The sequence below is a fragment of the Lissotriton vulgaris genome, chromosome 3_1, assembly GCF_964263255.1.
Source record: "Lissotriton vulgaris chromosome 3_1, aLisVul1.2, whole genome shotgun sequence".
In the NCBI taxonomy this organism is placed as follows: domain Eukaryota; kingdom Metazoa; phylum Chordata; class Amphibia; order Caudata; family Salamandridae; genus Lissotriton; species Lissotriton vulgaris.
The window spans coordinates 955317681-955341081 of record NC_141689.1 but is presented as its reverse complement, the minus strand read 5'-3'; the positions used below and the strand labels follow the sequence as shown (position 1 = coordinate 955341081).

The following is a 23401-nucleotide window of genomic DNA, read 5'->3' as shown; positions in this document are numbered from 1 at the left end:
ATTAAATAATTTATAGGGTGGTAATCAGATGTTTGAAGTATGAGAGCACTCTAGGGTAAGAAAATAACAGAAATTGTGTCACTTGCTGCATCATGCCCCAGTCTTGCAGCAAGAATGCGTTAGCTGCTCCTAATGCCACGCCATTACTCTGCCAAAACTGAGAAAAAAAATCCAGTCCTCTCTGACTTAATGGTCGTGATAATAGTAATGAATGGGGTTGTGCACATATGCTTGACACAACTTATTTTGCAGACAGTAAAGCATAGCAGTGAAAATCAAATGCCATGTTTCATTCACAATAAAAGGGAAATGTATTTATTTAATGAGTGAGTTCTTCCACTGTGACCATTTACAGAAGGCAGCATGTTTTTGTCATCTTATTATCTGCATGTTTCAGCATATTTTGCTCTCTCTCGAATTATAAAATGCTTTTTATTTTTATATTATTTAAATAAAATCCCTCGTGTTTTCTACTCAAAAGAAAACAGAATAAGTTTCGTTTAAAACGCCACCAGTGTTTAAAAAAAGAAAGCTTCTAAGTGAGTTCCAATAAATTGCATAATCTGCAATAGTGTCTTTGTGATTTATTGAAATTACAACATTATTAGATGGTCATCAAATGCGTTTGGTGATCCACCGCAACAGGTGCAGTCGAGCAGGTGCTGTGCCCCTAGAACATAGCAGCATAATCAGGCAAGCAATACTACGTAGCGATGTTACTGACAACAATATATTTATGTGAGGAGTCGTACGTTACCCCAGTGCATCAATGTTTTGGCGCCAGAACAAACTCCAGGTGTGATGATCACAGCAGTTCCTATGCCTTCACAAAAAGTGTTCCAAAGTCTGCAAGCAAAATCCAGCTCGTCAATTCGGTGGAAGGTTAGAAAGCATACACAGTGACCATAGTAACCATCCTGGCCACTCAGAAGCAGGGCAATGAAACAGGAAGTGACGAACTGTTGCATGTGTTGGTATGACTACCATGCAGCAATGAAGGAGCCTGGGGCATGTCTCCGGAAGTTGAGCAAGCTTACTTAGTGACCATGACAACCGCACAGCAATTCATGGAGCTGCAGGCTCACTGCTTTTCATGGCAGAGTTACAGTGTACCGATTACGTTCTGCGTTTCTGAAAAAGCTACCTTTACGACGGCAACATTTGAAAAAAATCTTATTGCTGATTCCATTCCAAGGGAAAGCTTGTCGTACACGTACAGCAAGCGAATTAAAAGTCAAGAGTAGCGCTTTTCAAAACTGCAAATAGGGGATGCAAGGTGACAGACAGGGTCACTGAGAGAGACAGGGAAAGAAAGGGACACTGAGGGAGAGAGATGTGTCTGTGTGAAACCGATGTAGAACCATAAAAATAGCTCGCAACGTGCTTTGTATATGAGCACTGAATTCTTCTCTGTTTCTATGAATACTTAGGAATGACTGTGAGGCGCATGGGTATTAAACATTTTAGGCAGTGTGCTCACCAAAACGAAATGTTTCTTTGTGATGTAGTAGTATGGCTCCATGTGATATTTGTGGAGCTCGGAAGGCAGAGTAGCGTTGTAAAGGGCTAAAGGTAAAGATATAGTCAACAAAGTGATTGGCGGGGGTAGCGCAGGACTGGAAATGGAAGAATTAGCTCCACGATCCCAAAAAGGTCAAGAGGTGGCAGCAGAAAGCAGGCAGGGTCACAAGAGACGGGGTCCTGAAGAGCAAAGTCTGTCAGTTCCCTTATACATGCATTTGTCAGGTACATGATGCATTTTACAATATTTTACTGGATTAAGGCATTGCTGCACAGATCTTTATATGCCTAGCTGCGTGCTTTCCTGAGTCTGGAGACAAGACAAAACTGTCGTAAGATAACTCTGGTCGTTAATGTACTTGCTGGGGAGCATTGTTTTCATTCCAGTTATAGGAGTGATTTATCATAACATTCATTGGCAAAGTCAATCATTCTTGCCTCTTAAAACGAGTGTCCAGCTATTGGCTTTGCCAATGCCAGTTCAATTAGACAGAGGGAAAAAATGAAATAAAAAAAACCGTCATTGTGGGTGCATATGTCATGACATCATGAAGCATGAGCACACCACAGTATCCACCTAACCGTGGCGTCTCAAAGAAAACACCATTTGAAGATGACCTTTGTGGGATGCACATGCGTCCTAACGTTATAAGGAATGTGCATGCCTAGTGATGATTCTCTAAAGGATTTATTAAAGAAAATACCATCTCAATAATCAAATGGTGTTTTTGTCAGAGAAAATGCATTCCAGTAAGAGCACTGTAACACGTGTATGAGTGGTGAAGTACCAGGGGCCAGTTTGGAATAAAATTTTAGTTTGTTTGAATGTTTGATGTTAGTTGATCACCATTTTCACTAGGTAAATTATAAAAAGTATGCATGCGAGTGTGCAAAGAAGCAATCAGCCTGGTGCCAGAATGCAGCTGAAATGTCAGTGTCTTACTGCTTTTGGTGCAAACATACTTGTGTTACATACATGTCCCAACTTACAACCATTTTAATGCATCCAAAATTATCGTATTATTAAGCGCCATAGAGATGATTGTCATTAGTGTAATTACGCCTATAAACATATATAATTTGACATTTCTATTGCATGCTCATCTCTAACATTAAGAGCTAGGAAATATTAAAAACCTGCCTATAAATCATAGATTTTATCCTGAGCTTTTGTAAAGTGATAAGTTGAATGTCTTTGTATTTCCAACTCCATTGGTATCAAGCTGTTAGGCTCCAGTTAGATCACAGCCACAACGTGACTCAAACAAAATAGTGCTGATGACACTTTAAGTGAGGAATGTATGTTGGGCAGCCACGGTCGGCATAAAACGAATTTCGTTGCGCGCACTGCATCACCAAATGCGATGCAGTGCGCGCAATGAAATTCGTTTTATTTATTTATATGTTTACTTACCTGTTAAACTCCGTAATCCATACATTACTACCCCCCCACCTTGCCCCTCCCCCTTCCCACGTCACCGCCCTGCAGGAACTCCTACTGCCGACTATGGCTGATGTTGGGCCCAGCTGGAAATGAAAATAAGAGTCTGTTAAAGCTTTCTTCTAAAAATTGCAATTTCAGGTGACAAGTATTTTGTGACTACCCCGCCCAATCAATGGCCCCTGCAAGTCTTCTCTCCCAACAGTTTTCGCAGAGCACAGGACACTGTGATGCAATTGGTTATTTTCCTTCAAGAATAAAGAATAACGTATTTTCGTTCTGATCCTAATGTAATTTTCTGAAGGACGCTTTCTGTGGAAGCTTCGATACAGACTTGCTAGCGTTTGAGTCTTTCTTTCAGAAGAATTTGTATTGCGATGTACATTTCTGTACTGCTGTTGCTGTTTTAGCTAATGGAAGCTTTTCTCTACCTTTCAAATTGGTTAGTGCTAAAATAATTTTAATGTCAATCGTGATTCTAATTTGTCCAATATGTGCTCATGCCGTGCTGATTTTGCAGTTTTTGCTTATTTCCTATTTGTAAAATGTGTACAAAATCCCCTGGTGTTGGGGGATTGACAAGAAAAAGACTTGTTCCTTAGGGGACTCTGTCCGATTAGGTGCACAGACAGAATATTGAGTTGTGAATCTTCTGTGTCCGTTAGGCGCTGTGGCTGCTGCCCATTACCCTGTTACCTGCTGAATTGCTGGGGCTGCTGTTGACCGCTCGCCGGACCTGCTGCGCGGGTCCCGCTTCGCGGATTGTGAATAGAAGCTGTCAGGACCTGTGGAGTGCGAGGGCTGAGATACAGGCTGCTGCAGGGCTGTGAGCGTTAACAGGGACTCCGTATCCCAGGAGTCCCTGTGGAGACTAATTCGAACCACCTGGTCCGCTCTCCCTGCCTGACATGCCCCCCGCCCTTGAACATTGAAAGGCGGGGATACCTGGAGTTACAGCGGGAATCTTCTGTGTCCGTTAGGCGCTGTGGCTGCTACCCATTACCCTGTTACCTGCTGAATTGCTGGGGCTGCTGTTGACCGCTCGCCGGACCCGCTGCGCGGGTCCCGCTTCGCAGATTGTGAAGAGGAGCTGTCAGGATCTGTGAAGTGCGAGGGCTGAGGTACAGGCTGCTGCAGGGCTGCGAGCGTTAACAGGGACTCCGTATCCCAGGAGTCCCTGTGGAGACCAATTCGAACCACCTGGTCCGCTCTCCCTGCCTGACACGCCCCCGCCCTCGAACATTGAAAGGCGGGGATACCTGAAGTTAGAGCGGGAATCTTCTGTGTCCGTTAGGCGCTGTGGCTGCTGCCCATTACCCTGTTACCTGCTGAATTGCTGGGGCTGCTGTTGACCGCTCGCCGGACCCGCTGCGCAGGTCCCGCTTCGCGGATTGTGAAGAGGAGCTGTCAGGACCTGTGGAGTGCGAGGGCAGAGGTACAGGCTACTGCAGGGCTGCGAGCGTTAACAGGGACTCCGTATCCCAGGAGTCCCTGTGGAGACCAATTCGAACCACCTGGTCCGCTCTCCCTGCCTGACACGCTCCCCGCCCTCGAACATTGAAAGGCGGGGATACCTGGAGTTAGAGCGGGAATCTTCTGTGTCCGTTAGGCGCTGTGGCTGCTGCCCATTACCCTGTTACCTGCTGAATTGCTGGGGCTGCTGTTGACCGCTCGCCGGACCCGCTGCGCGGGTCCCGCTTCGCGGATTGTGAAGAGGAGCTGTCAGGACCTGTGGAGTGCGAGGGCAGAGGTACAGGCTACTGCAGGGCTGCGAGCATTAACAGGGACTCCGTATCCCAGGAGTCCCTGTGGAGACCAATTCGAACCACCTGGTCCGCTCTCCCTGCCTGACACGCTCCCCGCCCTCGAACATTGAAAGGCGGGGATACCTGGAGTTACAGAGGGAATCTTCTGTGTCCGTTAGGCGCTGTGGCTGCTGCCCATTACCCTGTTACCTGCTGAATTGCTGGGTCTGCTGTTGACCGCTCGCCGGACCCGCTTCGCGGATTGTGAAGAGGAGCTGTCAGGACCTGTGGAGCGCGAGGGCTGAGGTACAGGCTGCTGCAGGGCTGCGAGCGTTAATAGGGACTCCGGATCCCAGGAGTCCCTGTGGAGACCAATTCAAACCACCTGGTCCGCTCTCCCTGCCTGACACGCCCCCTGCCCTCTCCACACCCTATTTAGCAAGACCAGTTTACCGCTGCGCGGGAGTGCACCGGGAGAAGCCTGGGACAAGGGCGAGACCGTCTGTGGCCATCCGAGGCCGGAAGAGACTGGACTGGGCCTAGGCTCTTTACTCTCGGTTATCCCCTGAAACTATTGTGTTAGTGCCCTTTGTGTGTTTTAGTGGTTAGATTAGCGCGGGGGTTTTACTGACTTGCCTAGTTGTTATTTCGATATAACCCTCTTTTATAATAGTGTTTGCGGCTTCCGCCTCCCCTGCTCTTTGTTCTGGCGAGGATTATGGAGTGTTGTGAAACCAGAAGCATGGCAGCAGCGGGAGGGAAAAAACTTACCGGCACGCTAGATGATTTTATCGTGCGCACCAATTCCTTGATTAATGAGGGCATCGTACTTATGGAAAGAAGGGTGTCTCACGAACTGGCATTAGCTAAGAGATCGTCGTTGGGTCTCATTGGCTCCGCCGGCACCCCAGACAAATCCTCAGATATACCTAACCCAGTCCAAGTTTTGGCTGATATTCATAACCTAAACGGCAGTCAGCAAGGCTCACCAGATTTATTGCCCCTCAATCCCCAGGCTGAGTCTTTTATTCCTACGGAGACCAGCACGGGTCAAATTCAGACAATCCCTCAGGTAGCCCCCCAGTCAGTATGTACAGATGAACAAAGAAGGGGGAAGAGGGAGGGGGCAATTCCTAAACGAAAGCAATCATTTGTCAGTGCATTAGAGCCAAGAAAGCTCGTTCTACTCAAGTTATGAAAACTAGCGAGGATATAAACAATACGGGCGGCCCAGCAGAGGTAAGAGACCCTGTAACTGAGCCTACCGGACAGATAAGCGGGGCAGATCAAAATGGCTCAGACACTGTCAGCTTACCTTTGACCTTTATTGATGACACTATCTTGGATGATTCCCTGGCGGATATTCTTGAGGACAGCACCATAGTCGACAGGTCAAAGGATGATACATCTGGGGTAGTTAACGGGGAGGAGGAACCAATAGGCTGCACCATAACTAAAATTATCAAAAGCTTACTTGCACCCTTAGAAGCCAGACTGCATGGCATTGAAAAAGTGCTTCATGACATACACAAAGACATCAGGTTTCATGATAGCAGCTACGCCAACAGGGCCGCCAATGTCACTACTGCAGCCACTAAAGCCCGGCCTGCGGCTAAGAGTGTAGTAACAGAAAATAAGAAAATGACAAAGAATCAGACCCCGAATCCACCCATCCCTGTGATCAATAAAGTAAGTTCCCAAGTTCAATCTCATACATCAAATAAGCCTACTGTCCAAGCCAACCCTAAAACTCCCATAAATCCTGCCTCACAAACTGACTTTGCCACCACCGAGAAAAACCATACACGGCGCAATATTCACCTCCCGCCAGACGCCTGTCCGTATGTGATCATTCTGACGGGGGTAACAGAACTGGTCCCCTCACATTCAGAAACCTTTCAGGCACTTAAAAATAAGGTATGTCACTGACTCATGAATAACCACCCTCTACCACCAAATCTTTGTGGTAACATCTTAATGGTTGAGAGAACGCCATGGGTAGGACATAATCGGAAAACAACACAGGGTGATTGTATAGTAGTGACCTTTGAAGATCCACACGTTGTAGAATATATCTGTAGGAGGAATCCCCGTAATCATAATGGCTCTTTGGTCACGGCTAGACCCCTGTCCCATTTTTATATGCCCAAAGATCAACAGGATAATAGATGGAGTTGGGTTAAAAAGCCAACCTATCATAAAGGAGGCATGAGGCAAGAGGTACCTAGGGAATGGAACCCCTATGGCTGGGACAGGGCTAGTGAGGAGGGGTGGAACTTAGTTCAGCGTAGAGGAGGCAGGTATAATCAAGATCCTAGATCCCAAGTAGATAGGCGTAGGGCCAATGGCGTGATTACTGGTTACAATTATAATTATGCCGAGGTCCCTCATTCATTAAATAACCCCTACAATGTTCCGATGGCAAATCAGTATGAGTGCCTGACTGACCTAGACTGGGTTGATTGACAATAGGTGGTTACTATATCAGATTGTGATAAGCGGAAAAAGGATAAATTAGTTTCCCCGATAAACATGGGCTTGGAGGCCAGGGCCATAGACATAGATAACCTGGTATTAGCCCCAATTGCCCACGAGCCTGCCACCTGCAAGGCTTTAACAGCTAGCCCAGCAAACCAACCTGAGTGTAGGAATTCCCTTAGAGATAGAAGATATACTAAGGTAGGAACTTGGAACATTGCCGGGCTCAGGAATAAAATCGATGATCCTATTTGGAGGATATTTTTAGGTTCCGCCAACATCATTGCTCTACAAGAGACCTGGGACACAAGTAACATACTTACTTTGGATGGCTATACCACCTATTTTCTCCCTGCTGTCACCACCACTAGAGGTAGAGCAAGGGGAGGTTTGGTAACCTTAGTGGCAGCTAACATTACAGGAAAACATACAATGATTGATTCAGGTTCTCCTTACTGTTTGGTAGTTAAAATCGTTTGTAAAGGGGCCCACAATGTGTTAATTGTGAATTTTTATAATTCCTTTGATAGAGCTACTTCAACGAGCAACCTGATAGCGCTACATTCCTTTTTAGCAGACTACAAGGAGCTGTCAGAGAATGAATGTTATGTAATTTTGTTGGGAGATTTCAACATTCATAGATGCCCTGATAAATGCCCGCCCAATGATCTTTTCGCCCCCCTTGAGCAAGCTGATTCTCATTTTGAGCACACGGAACAGGGGACATTATTGGAATATATCTTGGCGGAAAATGGTTTGATGCTGCCCATGGGGGATGACATCAATATACCAACTTTTAAGGGTAATGGTAGCGGGTCCACTATTGATTATATCTTTACAAGCCTAACACTAGGAAGTAACATTGTAGACTACTCCCCGGTAAGGTCCCACTTTAGTGATCATAATCCTGTCTTTTTACGAGTCAGTGGAGTCCTCAGTAGATCCGAGATGAAATCAAATAGTGGGGACAAACTGGACATCCGGGCCACAGATCAGGCCCGGAGAATTAAATGGTGTAAAGTCATCCCCGAGGATTTCCTAGGCAACCTTTTCCACAGTAGAGGTGAGGAGATGCGTATCTGTATGGATAAGGAAGCAGGGGACAGGGAGGTAATGGAGGCATACCAAATGGTTTGCCGCCAGGTTATGACTGACTTAACAAATAATGGTAAAGTTAAAGAATCGGGATCCGTTGGCTGGTTTGATCGCAACTGCTCAACCTGTAATCGTAAACTGAAGGAGGCTCTGAAATGTAAGCCCCTTGATAGGAAACGAGTGGCATTATTAAGGAAAGCTTATAAAGGAGCAGTAGAACAGAGGAGGCGGGAGATCAGGGAAGATGCTTGGGCAGAACTGACCTCTATAGACGTTGTTAGAACTTGCTATTTCTGGTAGACTAAGGCTGACGCCAAAGCCAAGCAGAGACCACCATTCTAGTCAGGGCAAGGAAGTCACACGCCAAGATAACCCCTGCTCACCCCCTTGGTAGCTTGGCACAAGCAGTAAGGCTAAACTCAGAGGCAATGTGTAAAGCATTTGCGCCAGCGCACAACAGCAACAACATACTAGGCACACCGCAAAAGAGACTCCACACAAGGTTATTATAAAAATAATTTTTGTATTGTAAAAGCACATCAGATAAAATCACACATATACATTGTGCCAACTGGCACAGGCAATATACACATGGGATTATTTACAAGACAGGGCCACATGGGCCACTGTCAGATCAGATATAGTACTTCTAGAATAAGAAATAATAAACATAAAATGGTAATCACAAAGATCACAACCAGTATCCACTGGTAACAGAAACCAGGACCTTACTAGGACCACCTGTACTAAAAAGGACAACCACCTAAGAATAAAATCATTTAGGGGTATAAACCAGAACACCTTACCCATGATGCATAAACCACATTCAGAGGTGTTAAGAATAAAGCACATGATGCAATAGAATACATTCAGGGGTGCAGCGCAAGAAGACACATGATGACTAAACATTCAGAGGTGTAGCGCATGGAAAGAAAGACACATGATGCCTAAAAACATTCAGAGGTGCCAGAACAACACAATAGCGCAAAAACACACAGTAAGCAATCACTATTAAAAACATAGGAATCACATTGCGCATAACTTACATATGCCACCACCTGTGGCAGTCCCTAGGCCAACTGGCCTTGATGGGGCAAGGATGCCCTGTGTCCAATGTCAGGGCATGCTGCCATGCAGCGCCAATCCAAAAGTACCAGAAGCCTAAACGTGGCAGCTGCCCACAAAGTGCTGGGCAGCTGGAGAACAACAAAACTGAGCCAGGGCCCTCACTGGTCCTTAGGCGCCAACTGCGCCACTGCTGGAGCCACACAGGCTCTGGGCATATCGCACATGCCCCAGACGTTGGAGCTCTTAGGCTCCAAAAACAATGCCTTTCGCAGGCAGGAGGGGGCGAGCACCGGCAATGTGCCCCGATGCCCCCTCTATCTACTATGGCCCTCGAGCCTCGCTGGGCTCGTAAATTATGTATGTCCCCTAGACCCTCCGTGGCTCTAAACACAAAAATGGCCATCTGAGCCACCCAGGCTCTCTAGACAAGTCTGCCCCCACGTTGGAGCGGCCCTCTGCCATCGGGGACGCTCTGAAGACGGGCGCAGGGGGAGGGGGCGGGCACGGACAACGTGCCCCGGCACCACCCTCCCCTTATAGGGCAAAGCGTGGGCCCCTCCAAGCCCGTGCACCCATCCGCCTCGTTGGAGCGGCCCACTGTCACACGGGGCCGCTCTTAACACCGTGCCTCCACCGGCACCACAAAACTCCATCTGCTCCCTCACAGAGCAGCAACAGCACTGCCCCGTCTCACCCGGCCCAGCCCTAACTTACCGGGCCTCGGGCGGGGCTTCTCCACATCGCGGGACTCCTCGGGGGCAGCAGGCGGGGCTCCTCTTCCTTCCCAGGAGCCTCGCTGGGACATCGCCACACTGCCTCTTCTTCTCTCCCGCTGCAGGGCTCCCTCGGCACACGGGGGCCCTGCTCACCGGCCGCCATGCTTCCTCTTCTCTCCGCCTCCCAGGCTGCGGGGTGGGACTTCCGGCCGGACGCGCTGTGATTGGCCGGCCGGCCAAGCACTTCCGGGTCGCCGCGGGCAGCGCGGCGGCCCTCGCTAGGCAGGCAGGCGGGCAGGCAATCAAAATATCGGCGTGGGCAGCCGAAGATAAAGTAAAGTTGAAAATAAGCGAGGTGGGCACTCACAAAGTAAATAATCAAATAAGCGGGATGGCACCCGCCAATCCTCACGCAAAATGCGTGCAACGAAATGCTCGAAATGCAGCCAGGAGCGCTCTCAAGCGCTAGGATCACAACACAGCGCTCCCAGGCGCCAAAGGTCCCCAGAGCAGACCCCCACAGCAAGAAGGGTCCACAGAAAGCGCTCTCTGCAGGAAAATCCATCAGCCCTCTAGGTAATGCAGCAGGCAGGGGGACAGCCAGGAAGAGTCCCCTGGACATTTGATTCATTTTTACTTTATCTTCGGCTGCCCACGCCGATATTTTGATTGCCTGCCCGCCTGCCTGCCTAGCGAGGGCCGCCGTGCTGCCCGCGACGACCCGGAAGTGCTTGGCCGGCCGGCCAATCACAGCGCGGCCGGCCGGAAGTCCCGCCCCGCAGCCTGGGAGGCGGAGAGAAGAGGAAGCATGGCGGCCGGTGAGCAGGGCCCCCGTGTGCCGAGGGAGCCCTGCAGCGGGAGAGAAGAAGAGGCAGTGCGGCGATGTCCCAGCGAGGCTCCTGGGAAGGAAGAGGAGCCCCGCCTGCTGCCCCCGAGGAGTCCCGCGATGTGGAGAAGCCCCGCCCGAGGCCCGGTAAGTTAGGGCTGGGCCGGGTGAGACGGGGGCAGTGCTGTTGCTGCTCCGTGAGGGAGCAGATGGAGTTTTGTGGTGCCGGTGGAGGCACGATGTTAAGAGCGGCCCCGTGTGGCAGTGAGCCGCTCCAACGAGGCGGATGGGTGCACGGGCCTGGAGGGGCCCACGCTTTGCCCTTTAAGGGGAGGGTGGTGCCGGGGCACGTTGTCGGTGCCCGCCCCCTCCCCCTGCGCCCATCTTCAGAGCGTCCCCGATGGCAGAGGGCCGCTCCAACGTGGGGGCAGATTTGTCTAGAGAGCCTGGGTGGCTCAGAGGGCCATTTTTGTGTTTAGAGCCACGGAGGGTCTAGGGGACATACATAATTTACGAGCCCAGCGAGGATCGAGGGCCATAGTGTAGCAGGGTTTCCGTTCTCCCACAGAACTGTGCATAGAGATCTAGAACCTCAGTGAGTTAGGATGATCCAAAAACTCATCTCAGTGTCAGAAATCTCCTTACCTAGCTAGCTACAGTGTCTCAGGGATCATTATGGAATGATCCATGTCTTAGACAAACCAGAACATGATCTTTAGAATACCTCAGGAGTCGTGGAACACATGAACACTCTTTCGTTATATAATCATTTCAAACCAAAACTGAGAGTCAAAGAACACAAGTGCAAGTTTGAAATATTTATTATTCAATGCAAAGTTCTCAAACGCAGTATCTTGTATAATACCAAAATGCAGATTATAAAAATCAGAGTCAGCAGCATAGTCACTAATCCATAGTAAGCAAAAGGTGCTAGCATGTTATAATGCAATTTCTATAGAAATCTATATCACCTATATTTCGCGCACCCTATCTAGCATATTATATTATATTATATCTAAGAAGGTCTCATTTGGGCTTTAGCAGGGCGGCCCCATACCTCTCAATGTCAGTAGGAGCAGTTCACATCAACAGCTACCAGCTCTCTTCATGCGCAGCACCAAGTGTTCACGTTCATTCCGTGTAACTCTATCTTAAACCCGCGTAGAGCTTAAAATGTTGGCATCAACATTATTTGTGTTATGTCTAATGTGGTGCGAGGATCAAGCCTCCCAGCAACCTTGTGTTAGGTTAATTTTAGAGTGTGCAGCTCTCAGTGTGCAGACAGTTGTACCAAGTGTACCAGGCAAAGCTGATAGCATAGAAATAACATATTATTCTCAAATAAACCACCTCACCGCTTCTAGGGTGAAGGCGACAACAACAAGTATGTGTCGTGTGCAAAACTGAAGCCGAAGGAAAAAAGGCTGTTTAAACATGTAATGCACTCATGCTAACTTAACGCAATATATGTAACGAAGTATCCATATGACACCCCCCCATTGGTCCGAGCACGGTCAAACATAAGGGAAAAGGCAAAACTAAATCAGATACAAAGATTGAAAGCAAAGTTCAATAATCTTGAGCTAAAATAAGCTAAAAAAATATGTATGAATGAATATGTACGAATGCCTACAGTGGCCTCAAGTCTAAAAATAAAAACAAAACTTTCGAACCAAAAGTTATTCGCCAGGCCTCAAAATTATGAAATGTAGGACCAGGCCGCATCAATCCAAATGTCTGTAAGAGAAAAAAAATTAAGGCACTTATCCGATATCCAAAGTCATGTGCCATGTTGACGTTATCCTCAGCGACATCACGTGATTGAACTCTCCATCAGCTGAACACAGTCCATCCCTCCAATTCAGCGAGGGGAAAGTCATATTTCACAACAAAGCACTCCTTCAGGCATGTCATGATTGGAAAGTATATGCAAAGAAAGTTGCAACAGCCTCCAGTATGAAATCACTGCCATCATCCGAAAATAGTTCAGCAATCCAATTCAGCAATGGGAAAGAACATACGTGCTCCTCCAGCATCGGATCCTCCTGTAACGTCAGAGGACAACTCGGTGGGTTCACCAGATCGCTGTGTGTCAGAAAGGCATCCGCCGCTGCAGAGATCTCCCATTGGCCCAGAACTCCATTTATCGCTGCCAAGGCCATAACTCTTTCGCCAGAACAGATCAGCTCATGAGCCACCACGGGACGCATTAGCTGATCAAAATCGACGTCAGGAGCAGTCCTCAAGCATAGGCACAAATCAATGGCCCAATCGAACTCGCAGCTCAGGCAGTGAAACACAGGTTGGACACACGTGAAGTCGGTGAACCGAAATGACAATCTATAGGCCGTGCTTAATGCTGCAAGCGGCAAAGTTCCATAGTAATTGAGCATCCGATTACGGCACAGTGTCAGGAGGCGTTGAACGGCGTCTTGCGCAGGATGGGCATCCATGTTTTATGAAGAAAAACACCAACAGAATGCCTGCGGCTACAGCCAGCAACACAGGTAATCCACCAAACAAACTCGAAAAAATAGTGTGGAAAAACGTGGGAATGATACCAAAAACTTTTTCAAACGTAGTCACGAGGCCACTGCTCACTAACTTGAAAAAATGTGCCAGCCCAGTCGTTGAAGAAGCATTAAAAATCTGGTGTACCAGCTCGCAGAAATGAAACGGCAAATCAGTATTTAAAAGCGCCTGCACCTCTGTGCGGGTGTTGGCTATGTGAAGGACATAAGTTTCCCGGGCCGAACTCAGGGTCACTTGTTTTTGAGACAAAAGGGCCCTTATTCTGCTTAAACCATTGAATTTTGCTTCCAAGGTTGGAATCCGTGGCCAGATGGAGACATCTAAAGACCCATGCGTGGGTGGGTATAGAACATTCTTGCAGCACACCACACGCTCTGATACAGTTACCACATAAGCCACACCAATTAATAAACCACAACATAATTCGTTGTTTAAAAGCAAATAACTACCATTAGCTAATAATGTAAATGTGGGAACCACTGCTGGAACTGGCGTGCCTTTTAAAACACATGCTAAATTTGGGCGGTCCTGATTACAAGAACCGTGTAACTGAATGTGTCTGCATATTAATGAATGGTCAGGTGACTGTGTGCATTCCTCACCATTAAGATTCACTTCTTTCCCATCCTTCAGACATCTGTATGTGTATGGTAATGACCATGCCTCATGTAGGAATGCATTGCCTAGTGGTTCATATCGTCCTATAGCAATATACCGCATACAGTTAGTAAATTTATATAAAGGAAATGGTAATGTAATTAAACCATGAATAAGCCATGTGGCAGTAGTGGTTTCAGCAACAGAAAAAGGCAAGGATTCTAGCTTCTCAATATGTAACATAGAAAATGATGCATCACGCATTGAAAGCATGCGCTGTTTTTCAGTAAGATTAAAAGGGGCGAAAAGGGATGAAACGTTCAATGAGGTCCAGGGAACTCGACCAGCCTTAATTGTCTGTAGAGTCCAGGCAAACTGCATTACAGAACGCAATTGATTTTGACCATGGTATAACGTGGACACCTCATCATGTACAATATCAACAACAGAAGAAACAATATTATCCAATGTGTAAATTCTGGAAGAAAGCATGTTAATACTGTTATCGACCACTGCAAGCACTTTTTCCAAATTGGCTTGATCAATAGCCCTCAGGCGTTTAGCTGCTTCGACTTGTGAAAATTTCCAAATTTCATTGTAAACAGCATAAATAAAGCGTTTAGACCTACCCATAGTCGGGCCTTTTATAAAATCATTTAGCTCTATATTCTCATTCAACTGTGACAGATGCAGTTTAACTGCAGCTAAAGTGGAATGTTGTAACCAGTTCTGACACAATTTGCCTACTGAATAAGTTGTAACAGTGTGATCTGTGTCAAACCTGGGATCTGGCCTGATGTGTGTAAAACCTTCAGACAAACCCAAAAAACGACGTTGGCAAGAATCAGAGCTTCTTTGCCATAAAAGCCACCCATCTGGATCAAAACTGGAAATATTAAAGGAGGAATTCTGCATAAGTGCTTGTATCTCACTTATGGATAATGTAGTGAAATTACTCCAACCTGAATATTCTTCCAAATCAGGGATAGTAGGGGTATTTAATTTTTTAGATGTAGCCAATCCAAAACATGTTGTTTGGGAAACATTTCGAATTTAAAAACAACATGTGATTCGGGATGAGACATGCACGATGCAAAGCCTCAGTGCCTTGTACCTGCCAATCTTTGGTACCCCAAACCGATTTAAGGTCAATAGCATCCTTCCATAACTCATAGCCATCCACAGATAACCTTTCTAGAAAGGACTTTGAATACAACAATTTTGTGTCAGTTAGTCTAACTTTTGGCATGAATTTCTGGTTCACTTTAAAATAAAACGAGTCAGGATTTGATTGATTAAAATCTGTAAAATAAGAGTATTTTCCCAGAAACGTGCTTGAGCTCCCCTGTAAAGGAGTAGGGCAATGTTCCCACTGAGTGTAATTCACAGGAACCCGCCTGGAACTTGTCTTGTGCAAGAAATGATTTCCATAATGTTGGTAACAAAACAAATCACCATAATTGACAGAATCTAAATACAAATCCTCATCATCAAAGGCCGCATAATATTTCAAATCAGAGAACAATTCTTCTACGGCCTGAAGATCCCAATCATCAGAACGAATATTTTGCTTAATCACATCTCCCATGTTTACTCTAAGCACATTAGGAACATTAATAACTTCTGTGGGGCCATGTATCTGAAACCTAACCGCATCCCACACAATCCCATCAAGGACAGGCCAAGCAGTAATTTGTACTGAATGTAAGTCTCTCTTTAGTCTGTGTGCTGAATGTGAGGAGGAAAGAGGGGCCAATGTTCCATTAAGGTACCGAATTCCTGTTCTTTCTTTCACATAATGGCCATCAATCAGGCGGAAAAAATAAAACACAAAACCAATTGACATAAAAAGATAAAAGGAAAATAGTATCAGCCAAATGTATGTCCAAGGTGGAACTAAAAAATGTTTTTTAAACAACGTGGCATATTCTGCAATAGTCGATGGTTTCTTTGAAAGTTCCGAATCAGAGTCAAAAGAGAATCTGGACTGGTTAGCCAAACGAGCATGTAAATCGGACATAGATAAATCAGCAGGATCTGCATAGGTCACTTCATCAATGTTAGTAACAGGAATAGTATTTAATAAAGGACTTGATATGGCAGGCATCTCGAGGGACACCTCCTGATCTGCACCAGATGTAATAGCCAGCACAGAGTGCCTCACCATGGAAGGACAGGATACAGCCGGTGTCATGCTATGAAGAATCGGCCACCCTTTGTGTCTTGACATTGTCAATAGAAATAAATCTGTTTTCTTTACGACCTGGAAGTGGTGGTAAAATGACTGTTCTTGTGCCCTTCACTCCAAGGACTCGAACCGGCGCTCGATATGAGGGACCAAACTCTTTCTTGTTATCGATCTTCTCTCGAACCAGTTCTCCAACTTGGGGTAGCCAGCCAACTACCGGGATCTGCAACGCATCATCCGACGTGGAGGGCAAGTGTTCCTTTGCAAGACTGTCTCTGGTCTTTTGTAGATCCTGTAAAACATTGCAATGTTCATCTACGTCAAAGGCCGCGGCCTGGGCCTGGCAGCCTGCACCATCAAGGTCAGGGACGTACATCTTGATACCAAAGAGCATTTCGTATGGGGTCCGCCCACCCAGAGACCTTCTAGGGAGATTATTAAGCGCACGCTGCACGCCATAGAGGTGGGTCAGCCAGTTTCTACCAGTGCCTATAACACGGGCTGTCAAAGATTGCTTTCAGTCGCGGTTCATTCTTTCTACTACAGAATTGCCCTCAGGCCTGTAGGGACTTGAAAACTTCACCTGTACTCCCAACGAAACCATAGCATCCTTATACGCCTTAGAGGCGAAAGCCGGACCCTGGTCCGAATGGAAAGCACCACAAGCAAAGATTCCCACAAAGACACGCAAATCCTTAATGACAGTTCGCGAATCAGCGCTTCGATGCGGCCATACCCATACAAAGCGTGTGCATGAGTCAACTGCTACTAAGATGTATTTATACGCAGTATCAGAAGAAAAAGGACCGCAGTGATCCAAATAAACACATCCAAGTGGTTTATTAGAGATGTACAACTGTGTCTGAGGCGGACGCGCAGCAGTAGAAGGCTTGATCTGCTGACAAATGTCACACATAAGGACATAATCGCGCGTCTGTTTGTACAGTCCCCGCCACCAGAAACTCTGTTGTAGCTGAGATACAGTGGCTGAGACGCCCGCATGCGCAGACGCCACACCTTCATGAGCCGCTGTAATCAGAGAAGCTCTGCGATCCGAGTTGGGAACTAGACGCTCTCCAACTTCAGGAATTTTCACATAAGGAACCTTATCGGGACTTAAGTGGTATGTGTACTTCGAAGGGAACCCCGCAGGATATTTACCTCCCTTCGCCGTGGCAGCAACAGCTGCTAAGATGTCATCATCTATTTTGCTTTTGGACCTCGTGACCGCTGCCACTAAGTATTTTGATACCGCTGACTTCGCTGCTTCATCAGCAAGCGAGTTGCCAACAGCGTGGACTCCAACGCGCTGGTGGCCGAGAGTATGAATCACAAACACGAGCGGCAGTTTCTCTTTAAGTTCCGCCACTCGGACCCAGATCATTTTATGTTTTATTGTGCTACCCTTGGAATCACGAAAATCATTCTGAATCCAAAAGAACAAGTTCTCATTGTACGACTGGACACAGTAGTAAGAATCACTTACGATTAAAGTCGTCACACTAGGATCTGCGTACTCCAATGCGAGCATAAGAGCACGGAGCTCTGCTAATTGTGCGGTGCAGTCTCCTAGTGTTTGCGTGTGCACGACACTGGACTTGAACTCATCGTTCACCATGGCACCGACCACAATGGCGCAAGCGGAAACGTAGGCATGTTTAGAGCCATGCGCAACCTGCGCCGAACCATCTGTGTAAATGATACAATGGAAATCCTCCAACGGCCGCATTGCTAAAGGAGCAGGATGAACAAATTCATACTGTAAATACTCCTGCGACCGTAAAGTGGCGTCAAAAATAAACGTGACATCCTGAGATGTCAAGGATGTAGCCCACTGAATCCACCGAGGGTGCAAAGCTTTAGAATTCGGTACACTGGCTTTCGTGACCGCCTCCAAGGCAGGACACGGGGTAACAACCAACATGCGCTTTCCCTGCGACAGGGCACGTTCTTTAAGAATTGCCATCTGCACAGCCGTTAAAACTTTCTCCACAGTGGAAAAACGCAGTTCAGCCGAAGTGTACAAGTGTGACTTGTAAGCAATAGGTACAGTATCCCCCTCATTAAAAGTCAGGTACGTGAAACCCACCGTCCCAGGGATAATTCTTATCACCAGGTTGGTCTGGTTATCACGGGTCTGTAAGTAGTCAGAAGTGAGCAAATCAGCCTGCAAAGACTGCAGAATGGCTGAATGCTCAGGCAGCCAGCATGATTTGGAAAAAGATGGTTGTACCAAGGCATATAAAGGCTTGATACGCTGGGCATATTCCGGAATGTATGTCCTCCCGAAATTTAAAAAACCTAGTAAAGACTGTAATTTTTTCAGCGTTGTCGGAGAGCGCAACTGCGCGCACTTCTCCAGGAAGTGAGGAGCCAATCCCTTTCCTTCATGGTTAAGTTCATAACCTAGAAACAACACTGTGTACTCCGCAATGTGTGATTTTGCAAAGTTAAACTTGTAACCCATGTCTGCAAAGTTACAAATTATGCTGTTTACACGACACAGATGCACCCAAAGTTCGTCGTCTGTGAGATAAATGTCATCCACATACGAACATGCAACTGGATCGAAACTCTCCAAAAGAGAGACTATGCGGGCGGAAAACACTCCAGGACTATTTTTATATCCCATTGGGAGTCGTTTAAACATTTTTTGTACGCCGCCGCACGTAAAACTGGTCCATTGGGAACTTAGACCATCTAATCTATGTGCATAAAAACCATTGGAAATGTCAAGCGTGGTTTTGAACCGTTTACGCTCAAGACTATTCACTAGGGCAGAGCCGTGAGTATTCTGTACTGCACAGTTACGGCAATGCGAGTTCAAATGCCGGTAATCCAAAACCAGACGATATGAGCCGTCCGGCTTGTTAACAGTAAAAAGGGGATTATTCATTGGTGACACACACGTTTCAATTACACCTTGATATTCCAATTGTTCAAGGATAGCCGCGACCGAAGCTTTAGCTTCACGCCGTATGGGATACTGGGGTTGTGGCTGTGGCTGTGACCGTAAAGGAATCTCATGGCTAGGGGACAATTTATCCCAGCCACACTGATTTCGGTACACAGCCGGCGCAAGCGCCAGAGCCCACTCTTCTGCAAAATGCAGCGCTTCCACTCTCGGCACAGTGTGCGCGAAGCTGGGGAGGATTACCTCCTCCCCTCGCGGAGCTGCGAGAACAAAAGGTGGGGACCAGTCAGCCTCCGAAAGCAAAATGTCATACGTATCCGAAAGATTCTCCCAAAATACCCCTTTTACAGTTCGCTGCATGTCACCTTCAATTAACAGGACAATTTCAAAAAGTCTTTCAGGGGGAGCAACATGTGTATCTGCTGTTTCAATCACAATAAAAGTCTCAGTCGCTGTCACCTTCAACAGTGGACGGAGGGCCTCTCTCACTATGGTAATCTCCGCCGCGCTGTCCAGCAAGGTCAGAGCCCACGTCAGATTCCAAAGCCACGTTCTCACTATCTGGGGCATATCGATGCGCCGTTAAGGCAGCGACTTTCTTCTTGGCAAACTGCGGTCTCTTAGGCGTAGAGTCGTCCCGCTGATCCCCTTCACTTCGCGTGCGGGGCTGGCCACGTCCTTGCTGGCCACCCCTGCCCCTGCCGCCCCCTCCACCACCGGTTGACGGAGCCGATGAGTCCTGAAAGGAACGAGGAGAGCGTTGGTCAGAAGCCTGATATCTCTCTGGCGTTTTAATCATCGCGCGATCGCGCAAATCATAAACTCGTTCTGACTGCGCAGGCTGCGAAGGTGCAGGACCAGAAACCTGTGTCTGCTGTTGTTGTTGCTTACCCTGCTTCTGCTTTTTAGGCCAATTTTGTTTTTTGGACTTGGGTTGTCCACCCGTTTCCGAAGACTGTCCCTGGGGCTGCTTCCTCTCTTTTTCAGAAAAAGCTTTCAAACCCTTAGAAGTGCGGCCAACCATTTTATAAGCCGCCACAATAATTCTTGCCAGCTGACGGGGCTTCTCGGCCTCGGGAATTAACGCCAGAGCATTGGCCACCTGAAAGTTCACTGCATCCCCCTTGACATTTGCAAGGATAAGACCGCAAACCATCTCAAATGAGCCGCTCAGGCGCATACCCAATTCGACCGCCGACTCCGGTCCGTGATCATCCTGAACACGTTTAAGGACCTCAGAAAGGTTTGACACTGACGGGGTGCCATAGCACCTCGAGTAAACCGCTGCAAAAGTCTTACCCCATGTTTCACAGTCAGCAAGTTCAGGGGCTAAATCTTTCGGTAAACTAAGCGTAAGAATCCGGTGTTTTTCACCCGGAGTCGTATTAGGAAACACAGCCTCCAGTTGGTCGAATTTCTCGGCAAGCCAGTAAGGAAAATCATCCTTATTCTCTGGCTTTCTGCCCATAACGGAATTCACCAAGACAGGACTGATTTTCAAACCAGCCTGTTCTGCCCGAAGCTGCGCACCTGCGGGGGCTGCGCCTTGAATATTACGACCAATGTAATGTACAAGCGCTCTAATCACTCCAACCGCGACCTCATGAAGACGCCGCAGGTCAGCTACACTACAAGTGGTGCGATTAGGATGAGGAGTAAATCCACCCAAAGCGGGCCAATTTGTGCCCGGAATGGATAAAGGACCTAACCTCGGAGCCGTTAAAGAATGGGGTAGGACGCCACCAAACCAAACTCCGTGCTGCCAAGCATCGATAGGTACTTCCAGTGCCCTGTACGGAGCATAAGCTGCCGGTACATCCGTGGCAGTGTATGAATGGTAGACACCTGAATTAGCGTCCAATGCCGGAAATGTTACCCAGGAATAAAACAATTCGTACGGGTACGCATGTTCCGCACTCACCACTAGAACCACAGCCAAGCCCTCCACGGGTACATTATAACCCCGCAAGTGGTCGCGAACCGCGACGCGGCTATGCTGCGCTATGTCCACGGCCATGTTAGCACAGGAAGTGAAAAAAGACAAAGAACACTATGTAGCACAACTGGGTAGCAATTCAAAGAAACCGTTTTTAGAAAAATTCAAGCTTGAAAAGACCTATCTCAAAAATAGGTAGGTTTTCCGACACCACCGTTTACCGGAAACGGGAATGAAGGTGTTAAGGTCTGAATGATATACTACTCGAGTGTCATGAAATACGGCCAACCAATCCGTTGGGCGCCATGTAGCAGGGTTTCCGTTCTCCCACAGAACTGTGCATAGAGATCTAGAACCTCAGTGAGTTAGGATGATCCAAAAACTCATCTCAGTGTCAGAAATCTCCTTACCTAGCTAGCTACAGTGTCTCAGGGATCATTATGGAATGATCCATGTCTTAGACAAACCAGAACATGATCTTTAGAATACCTCAGGAGTCGTGGAACACATGAACACTCTTTCGTTATATAATCATTTCAAACCAAAACTGAGAGTCAAAGAACACAAGTGCAAGTTTGAAATATTTATTATTCAATGCAAAGTTCTCAAACGCAGTATCTTGTATAATACCAAAATGCAGATTATAAAAATCAGAGTCAGCAGCATAGTCACTAATCCATAGTAAGCAAAAGGTGCTAGCATGTTATAATGCAATTTCTATAGAAATCTATATCACCTATATTTCGCGCACCCTATCTAGCATATTATATTATATTATATCTAAGAAGGTCTCATTTGGGCTTTAGCAGGGCGGCCCCATACCTCTCAATGTCAGTAGGAGCAGTTCACATCAACAGCTACCAGCTCTCTTCATGCGCAGCACCAAGTGTTCACGTTCATTCCGTGTAACTCTATCTTAAACCCGCGTAGAGCCCAAAATGTTGGCATCAACATTATTTGTGTTATGTCCAATGTGGTGCGAGGATCAAGCCTCCCAGCAACCTTGTGTTAGGTTAATTTTAGAGTGTGCAGCTCTCAGTGTGCAGATAGTTGTACCAAGTGTACCAGGCAAAGCTGATAGCATAGAAATAACATATTATTCTCAAATAAACCACCTCACCGCTTCTAGGGTGAAGGCGACAACAACAAGAATGTGTCGTGTGCAAAACTGAAGCCGAAGGAAAAAAGGCTGTTTAAACATGTAATGCACTCATGCTAACTTAACGCAATATATGTAACGAAGTATCCATATGACAATAGTAGATAGAGGGGGCATCGTGGCACATTGCCGGTGCTCGCCCCCTCCTGCCTGCGAAAGGCATTGTTTTTAGAGCCTAAGAGCTCCAACGTCTGGGGCATGTGCGATATGCCCAGAGCCTGTGTGGCTCCAGCAGTGGCGCAGTTGGCGCCTTAGGGCCAGTGAGGGCCCTGGCGCAGTTTTGTTGTTCTCCAGCTGCCCAGCACTTTGTGGGCAGCTGCCACGTTTAGGCTTTTGGTACTTTTGGATTGGCGCTGCATGGCAGCGTGCCCTGACATTGGACACAGGGCATCCTTGCCCCATCAAGGCCAGTTGGCCTAGGGACTGCCACAGGTGGTGTCATATGTAAGTTATGCGCAATGTGATTCCTATGTTTTTAATAGTGATTGCTTACTGTGTGTTTTTGCGCTATTGTGTTGTTCTGGCACCTCTGAATGTTTTTAGGCATCATGTGTCTTTCTTTTCATGCGCTGCACCTCTGAATGTTTAATCATCATGTGTCTTCTTGCGCTGCACCCCTGAATGTATTCTATTGCATCATGTGCTTTATTCTTAACACCTCTGAATGTTTTAGGCATCATGTGTTTCTCTTTATTACTCCTCTGAATGTGGTTTATGCATCATGGGTAAGGTGTTCTGGTTTATACCCCTAAATGATTTTATTCTTAGGTGGTTGTCCTTTTTAGTACAGGTGGTCCTAGTAAGGTCCTGGTTTCTGTTACCAGTGGATACTGGTTGTGATCTTTGTGATGACCATTTTATGTTTATTATTTCTTATTCTAGAAGTACTGTATCTGATCTGACAGTGGCTCATGTGGCCCTGTCTTGTAAATAATCCCATGTGAATATTGCCCGTGCCAGTTGGCACAATGTATATGTGTGATTTTATCTGATGTGTTTTTACAATACAAAAGTTATTTTTATAATAACTTTGTGTGGAGTCTCTTTTGCGTTGTGCCTAGTATGTTGTTGCTGTTGTGCGCTGGCGCAAATGCTTTACACATTGCCTCCGAGTTTAGCCTTACTGCTTGTGCCAAGCTACCAGAGGGGTGAGCAGGGGTTATCTTGGCGTGTGACTTACTTGCC

General features: G+C 46.9%; 1 protein-coding gene across 1 annotated transcript in view; it reads right to left on the bottom strand.

Moving 5' to 3' along the window:
• LOC147727266 (uncharacterized) overlaps positions 1–877 on the bottom strand; it is a 734797-nt gene extending 733920 nt beyond the window's left edge. The window contains exon 1 of the mRNA XM_086961322.1: positions 758–877. The gene's annotated coding sequence lies outside the window, so the exon portion shown is untranslated. The remainder of the gene's footprint in view (positions 1–757) is intronic.
• Between the last annotated feature and the right edge of the window lie 22524 nt (positions 878–23401).